Source organism: Oryzias melastigma, unplaced genomic scaffold (genome assembly GCF_002922805.2).
Source record: "Oryzias melastigma strain HK-1 unplaced genomic scaffold, ASM292280v2 sc00894, whole genome shotgun sequence".
NCBI classification, from domain to species: domain Eukaryota; kingdom Metazoa; phylum Chordata; class Actinopteri; order Beloniformes; family Adrianichthyidae; genus Oryzias; species Oryzias melastigma.
Genome location: NW_023417480.1, coordinates 6172 through 14030, shown reverse-complemented (window position 1 = coordinate 14030; position 7859 = coordinate 6172). Strand labels below are relative to the sequence as shown.

Sequence of the window (7859 nt, the reverse complement as noted above, 5' to 3'; positions counted from 1 at the left end):
GAACCTCTACAGATTAAAGAGGAGCAAGAAGGGTTCTGCATCAGTAAGGTTAAAGAGCAGCCTGATCTGAAGCAGGAGATGGAAACATTGATGGAAATTAGAACTTTGAAGAAAAATGAGAACAGGGAAGCAGATCTAAGCAATCAGCAGAGCTTTAATGGAACTGATAGTCAGGATGAAGAAGGAAACCAACATGAAGAATCAACATCAACTCCAGATGAAGAGACAGAGCCACAGAACAGAGATCAGAGGAAGAGAAGAGACAGAAGTCATGTCCAAAGTGTGGCCAGCTCTCACATGTCAGAAGGTCAGTGTGACTCTTACGTCAGAAGAAAGTTTAAGATGAAAACTTCTGTTAAGAAACACAAACAATCCCCAAAAGAAAAGAGACTTTCCTCTACAGGGTCTGGTAAAAGAACAAAAATTCCACATGATGTTTCTGTCCACATGAGAACAAAGTCTGATGAACGACCTTATGTCTGTAAAGAATGTGACAAAAGTTTTAGGGATAAGTCTTATCTCAGATTGCACAAAAGAACTCATACAGGAGAGAAGCCTTTTATGTGTAAAGAATGTGGCAAAAGTTTTAGTCAAATATCTAATCTATATAGACACATAAGAACTCATACAGGAGAGAAACCTTTTACGTGTAAAGAATGTGATAAAAGTTTTAGTCAAATATCTCATCTCAATAAACACATAAGAACTCATACAGGAGAGAAGCCTTTTACGTGTGAAGAATGTGATAAAAGTTTTAGGGATAAATTTGATCTCAGATTACACATGAGAACTCATACAGGAGAGAAACCCTTTTCGTGTAAAGACTGTGATAAAAGTTTTAGTCATCTAAGTTATCTCAATAAACATATGAGAACTCATACAGGAGAAAAGCCTTTTTCGTGTAAAGACTGTGATAAAAGTTTTAGAGATAAATTTGATCTCAGAAAACACATGAGAACTCATACAGGAGAGAAACCTTTTACGTGTATAGAATGTGATAAAAGTTTTAGAGATAAATTTGATCTCAGAAAACACATGAAAACTCATACAGGAGAGAAGCCTTTCTCGTGTAATGAATGTGACAGAAGTTTTAGTACTAAATCTAATCTCAATAGACACATAAGAACTCATACAGGAGAGAAGCCTTTTTTGAAAACAACTGAAACACTCAGTACCAGTAGATGACTCGGGAAGAAAAGATAATACAGATTTAACTAGGAAGGTTTAAATATTGTGAAAAACATGTTTCTCTTATTTTAAGGAACATGTAAAATCAACTTTTAAAAAGTGTATTATAATGTTCATTCCTCACTATCCACCTTATTCCTAGCCCCCATGAGCCTTTGCGTGAATTATGGGTGAAACTTTCGGTAGACGCCGGAACTCGCATGTATTTACATTAAAACTGTAGAGCCGACAGCACAATTCCTTTTGTTTTGGATCTATAACTACATATAAATGTGTGAAATTCAGCTGTCATGTCTTTAAAGAGGCGACGTAACAACTCCGGTGCTGCTAAAATTGAGGGATTGGAGGATGACCTTAAAAAACACAACATATAGTAGCATTTTTAGTTACTTTCTCAATTCAGCTGTTTCAGGTGGCGAAGCTATGAACAATCTTAAAAGTTCACATCATAATTCTTTATTTATGCCTATTTCTCATAATAAAACAATCAACATTCCACATTACTTTCAGCAGCAGCTCGGGCAAAGCGCTCCGGCTTCGCTCACATTGCAGCGACGTTTGCGGTGGTCTGCTCGTTACGTGGATCGTGAATAAGGAAAACGAGTCATGTGAAACATTGATTGTTTTATCATTTGTCAGTAAAACATTTTGGGTGTTTTTTAGCAAAGGCGATTGTGAAATATCGACGTTCATCACTGAATGTGTGACGAATGTCGAACATGAAACTAGCTTAACCGCTGCTGTCAGGTCTCTGCAGTACCCGGCGTCTCTTCTCCTCTGGTGTTCTGGAGTAACCCGACCATAATGTTGGATACGGATTTTCCTCCGTGTGTACTTTATCCACAAAATGAAAGATTTAAAATTCTCAGCCACATCCTTCTGACTTCATCCTCGCCCGGTAGACGGTAAAATCTGTAGCGAGGAGGGCAGCTGCACTCCCTTTTCGTCAGCAGCCCATGTTCACAAAACGCTCCACAAATTTAATTTAGTTTGGTTGTTAGTACAACCACGAGCTGCAAAACATGCGCCTGAACTGCGCAAAGACATTTTTGAAAACTTTGAGGGATTAAAGACACTTTTAACGTTTGTATGCACCGCTAAAGCTAACAAAACCGCCAACTTTTAGTGGAAACAAATAGAGCCGAGTAACTTCTGGTTGCTATGCAGGAAGTTGCACCCATAATCCCTTTTACATGAGAGGCCCCCGGAATAAAGTGGATAAACATCCCCAAAGCAGCATTTTTTATCCATTCATGAATTTCTGAGTCTTCCTCTAAAAATCTGCACTCTGAGCACCAGCCCCTCCTAACCCACAAAAACAAGCGGTTTCTCACAAGCTGACATCACAAAGTGAGGACGGCCCCTTTCAGGAAGTGTCTCCACTGCCAGCACTGCCCCAGGATAAACACCTTTAAAATTCTTTCATTTTAGCATTGAGTCTGAGAAGAAATTGGTTCCTCTTTCACCTAATCAGAGACAGATTAGATCTATATGGATATAGTTTACTCTGAAAGGCTTAAGAATGACATGATAAAGACCTTAAAATGGTCTGTCAGTTGGTAAAATGAAGTTGGTTTCTAAAACACTTCACTGCTGACAAGCTGTGTGGAGATTCTGCTTTTATTTTCCAGCAGAACTTGGATCATTTCCACTCTCCTAAAGGAACCTAAAGCTGCTTATCCCTAAACATCTGTTTCTGTGTTTGATCAACCAGCAAATTCCCTGACCTGAACCAATAAAAATCTATGAAGTGTTTTTAAAGAGGAAGATGAGACAGCAGAGCCAACAATGAAGATGAGCTGAAGTCAGCTATCAAAGCAACCTGAGCTTTCATTCCATGTACACAGAGCCACAGGCTGATGGCCTCCATACCACATTGATGCAGTCATTCAATGAAAAGGAGGAACAAGTGATTATTGGATGCAGAGAAAAGAACAGTTTTCTGAAATCTGACATGTGCTGAAAACATCCTTTATGCTTCTTCTGAATGAATATTCTCATTTTCTAAAACTATTTTTAGGTTTTCATCATTTATAAGCCACTATGATCACATTGATCAAAATAAAAGACAGTATAATGGTTCTATATATCATGAGTTTCACTTTTGTGTTTGTTAACTAAAATATTTACCTTGATCATGAAATGTATTCTTTTAGATATACTTGTAAATGGAAATGTGTTTTAAATTATGACGATAAGATTTAAGTTTTAGAGAAAATGTTAAATATTGTTGACATTTTTTTGTTTCTTTTTAATTAGAAGATTTTTTTATTTCAATATATTGTTTACATTTTTTTAGTTGTAGTTGATGTTGAGACAATGTTTAGTCCGTTACCATGACAACACGAGAATTATTTATACAGGTATTTAATTCTAATGCTTTTTATGTGATTCTCTAACATTTCAATATTGTTTTAAATATATAATAACTACAGTTTAAACTTGTTTGAGTCATGTGAGAAAATAACATTTTTTTGAAGGAAAGTTTTTTTAAAAATGTACAAAGGAAGAGTCAGATAAAGAGTGTGACTGGTGTTTGTGTTGTTGTGATTCCTGTTTTGTATCAGAGATCAGAAGTGTTTCTCTGTTCTTTTTAGTCGTCAGTGTTCTGTTCCAATCTTTCCTGTGAAGAATAAAGTGGACGTGAACATCAGTCAGAAGTATGGAGTCTTTCCCACAGTGTGGCTTTCTGCTGTTTGTTGGTTCTCTGCAGGTTCCAAAGCTGGACTCCTCAAGTCCAGTTCTGACTGCTGAACTCAGGACTGAGGTCAGATCACAGAGCTCCATCAGGAGGTGTGAAGAAGACTGAAGTCATCAAACTGCTTCTCTGTGCTTTTCTCATCAGTCTGAGTGCAGCAGTGAGGTTCAGCACAGCTCTGCTGGTTTAAAAAACCTGTAACTTAGTCTCCATGACACCATCAAAGGCCTCCTAACTTCATGTATTGAGTAAACATACAACAGTTGGTAACAATCTCCCACTTTGGTCTTAAATGAGTAAAATAATGTCCATGTTCTTCAACCCTTCATTAAAATCAAAAACACATTTTCAGAAGAACAAAAACACATCAGAGCTGAGTGTGAACTTTCAGTTCAGTTAAGTGTCCATGACCATCATAAAGAGACCTCAGCATCAAGGTGGATGGTACTCTTCTTTTTAGTTTTTTGGAAGACCGTCTACAAGTGGTTCCTTTGTTTCTGAACCGAACACTTGAACGGTTTCCGTTTGGATCAGTTCTTTGATAGAACTTTTTTTCATGCAAACTTTGAGGACTTCAGTGCATCAAGAAGTGAATAGTTATCAGCAGGTGTGAAAGTAAGCCGGAACGGTCTGGAGCGGCGTTCCGGTTAAAGAATTGGAGGCAGAACGCCGCTCTGGCTGGAGAGATCTGCTGTGTGGACAGTTTTCACTGTATAACACATGACAAAAGCCACGGTCACTCTCATGGAAGAAAAGAAAAGAAATTACACTCAAGCTGAGAGCAGGCAGCACATCAAGAGACGGCAGGCGCATCAGGGGATATAAAGTTTGATTTGATTTGATGTGCAACGACCTGGGAACAAGACCGCTCTGACCATAAACAAGTCCAATGCGGATGCGCGTGTGATCTTCCATTCAGGATCATTCAATTCGTTCACACTCACCTGATCATTAATGTGTTTGAAACCCAGAGGAGCAACAGGACAAGAACAACAATAAACTATTCATAAACTTCTCATCAGTATTGTGATCGGTCAGTTTAAATTCAACATAAATTTATTTCTAGATAGAAAAATTAAATGGTCACATGCTGAAATAAAGCAGTAAATTATTTTAAAGAAAAAGTAAACAAACATGCAGAGAAAAATGAATCAGATGTTTAAGAAGAAGATCAAAGTGAGGATGAAGATGAGCAGACCAAATCTTCTAAAGGAGAGGATGAAGAAGAGAAAAGGAGAGATGAGAGTTTCATGGAAAATGACATTGAGACACCAGAACCATCAAGCACAGACGACTTTTTACAGGACCGGATTCTCCTTTAATCTGGACAAAACATTATGATCAGTTTAAAGACAAACATAGATCTTTACCAAGAATATGGAATGCTTGGCTGTTGAAAAAGCCACAGTGTCAAAGCTATAGGACTAATGATTACATACCGTGTATCTTCCAATATCAGCCCCGGCGTTTATTCCAATCATTTGGCAGCCGGCCCGGCCTTTATAAGAGACCGGCGTCTATCTGAGACCAGCGTTTATTCCCTCACACGCAGAATGGGGATGGCTAATGGGTTCAAACTCAACCACAAAATATAGACAACAGTGGATGAACATTCCAACAATATTTCCAGATTTATTGGTAATAGGCTACCATTAGCATCAAGGAACGGGTAATATGACAGGAACCATTTCTCCTCCAAAGATGTCATAAACGCTGGTCTGCTCCTGTCCATCTCTCCCACAAAAGCGTTCATTCGTCCAACAGATTCACTAGATAACAGGATGAAATGCAGCTCAGCACAGAAAACAGCTGTAGGAAAAGAAACAGCTTTCCTTTCAGAACTTTCTCACCATAATACCAGACGCTGACCGGGACCAGCCCGACTCCTCCACAAAAGCGTAAATCAGCCCTACAAATCCCCTAAGAAACATGAGGAAATGCAACAAGCTCAGAACCCACGCATGCTGGTCCATGAGATCAGATAAAACAAGAAACAACAGTTCTTACCATCACTGTCTGAGTGGGAGATGATTGCTTCGTTATTCTCCAGTTCATCCTCGTCTTCCGCCTCTTGTACCGGCAGCACAGAAGCTCCCGCTGTCTGCCGCGCAGTTTGAAGCAGCTCTCCCAGCATGACATGGCTGTGGATCAGATCATCCTCAGATCCATCGCATGCATTGGTGATTCCACAGATCTTGAAGGATTTTCTGATCATTTCTGATAATCTCCGGGTGATTTCTTTCCAAGCTGATGTTATCCACATAACCGTGTGTGCAGTACTCACACACTGGCCGCGTGCGGTGCGTGGCAAAACAATATTCATGGTTCAGAGCAGATGGTACAGCCAGGTCGAGATTAGATTTCTGCTTAATTAATGAGGTCTAACTTAACCAGATTTTAAACTGTAAAATAATGCCACCCCCCCTGACTGACCACTACTGTGTGGGACTTCACGTGGCTCCTCTTTCACAGCCCTCTAGAAGAAAGGGAGACTGGAAGTTTAACTCTGGCTTATTAAAATATGATCATTTCTGTGATGATGTCAAAACTCTCATACATGATATTCTAAAAGATAAATCTTTGTCATCATATACACAGAAATGGGAATTCTTAACATTTAAAATCCGACAATACTCAATCTCTTTCAGCAAGAAAATCAAAATTAGACAATCAGAAGAAGAGAATATTGTTAAAAATATACTCTCAATGACTACTCAATCATCAATAACTGAAAATGACTAAATTAAACTTTTACAGTTACAAGAAAAACTAGATCAAATATATGAAAGGAAAGCACGAGGAGCGTACATCAGATCACGAGCTAAATGGATGGAAGAAGGTGAAAAAAACACTGTTTATTTCTACAGGTTAGAAAAAACAAGAACGAAATACCATCAAATCTTTAATGATCAACAACCGAATGATCAAATCTGTGTGACATTACAAAAGAAATGAGTGCTTTTTACAAAAACCTAAACTCTTCCTCTAACTCTGATGAAAAATCAGATGAATTCCTCAATAAAATAAAGCAATTTATACCTAAAATTAAAAAGGAGTTTAAAGAAAACTGTGACAAAGATTTAGAACTACATGAACTTGATAAAGCTGTTATGTGTCTAAAACTAGATAAATCACCTGGATCTGATGGACTAACTGCACATTTCTATAGACACTTCTGGGAGTCGATTTGAGATTTACTCTTCCAAGTGTTTAAAGAAACAGCCAACAACCTAAATGTAGCAACAACCATGAAACAAGGCATTCTAACATGAATCCCCGAGCCAAATAAAGAGAATAGATAAAACTACCACCCAATCTCACTTTAAATAATGATTATAAACTGGTAACATATATATACACCAACAGAATAAAAACAGGGTTAGGACAATTAATAAGTGAAACACAATCAGGATTTGTTAATAAAAGATCAATTCACAACAATATTAGACTAGTACAGGACCTTTTAGAATAGAACCACTTCATAGAAGACAAAGGATTCATCCTTTTCCTCCATTTCCACAAAGCATTCCATAAACTTTATTCTTGTATATCGTGATATATATCGTATTGTGAAATAAAAGACTTTTTAAAGTCTTACATTTACATAGATTTGGACCAAAATTCTGCAACATAGTTAAATCCTTTTATGATGGCACAACCAGCACCGCGGCTCTTCCAACGGGCGCCACTCCTCGCTTCTCCTTAAACAGAGGAGTCAAACAAGGCTGTAATCTGTCTCCATTCCTTTTCATCATGGCAGCAGCAATGGTGGAAATGTTTATGAAAAACTCTGAAATGGACCAATTAAAGATTTTTGTCACAGAATTAATAATAAGTCAACTTGCAGACGACAAAACTATTTTCCTTAAACATTCAGACCAACTCCCTCAAGTGCTTGAACTAACTGATCTTTTCTCCGATGCATCAGGTCTGACTCTTAATAAGAATAAATGTGAGCTCATGGCTTTACACA

At 38.0% G+C, this 7859-nt stretch overlaps 1 long non-coding RNA gene across 2 annotated transcripts; it reads right to left on the bottom strand.

The window, feature by feature from the left end:
• Positions 1-5523: 5523 nt before the first annotated feature.
• On the bottom strand, positions 5524-7835 carry LOC112139393. 2 transcript variants are annotated; one of them, XR_002917987.2, is made up of 4 exons: positions 7485-7835; positions 5894-6027; positions 5737-5806; positions 5524-5655 (listed from the first exon to the last, which is right to left on the bottom strand). It is a non-coding gene; the product is annotated as an uncharacterized LOC112139393 (long non-coding RNA). The 2 variants fall into 2 exon arrangements; XR_002917986.2 differs by lacking the exon at positions 7485-7835 and having other exon boundaries at positions 5894-6527.
• Between the last annotated feature and the right edge of the window lie 24 nt (positions 7836-7859).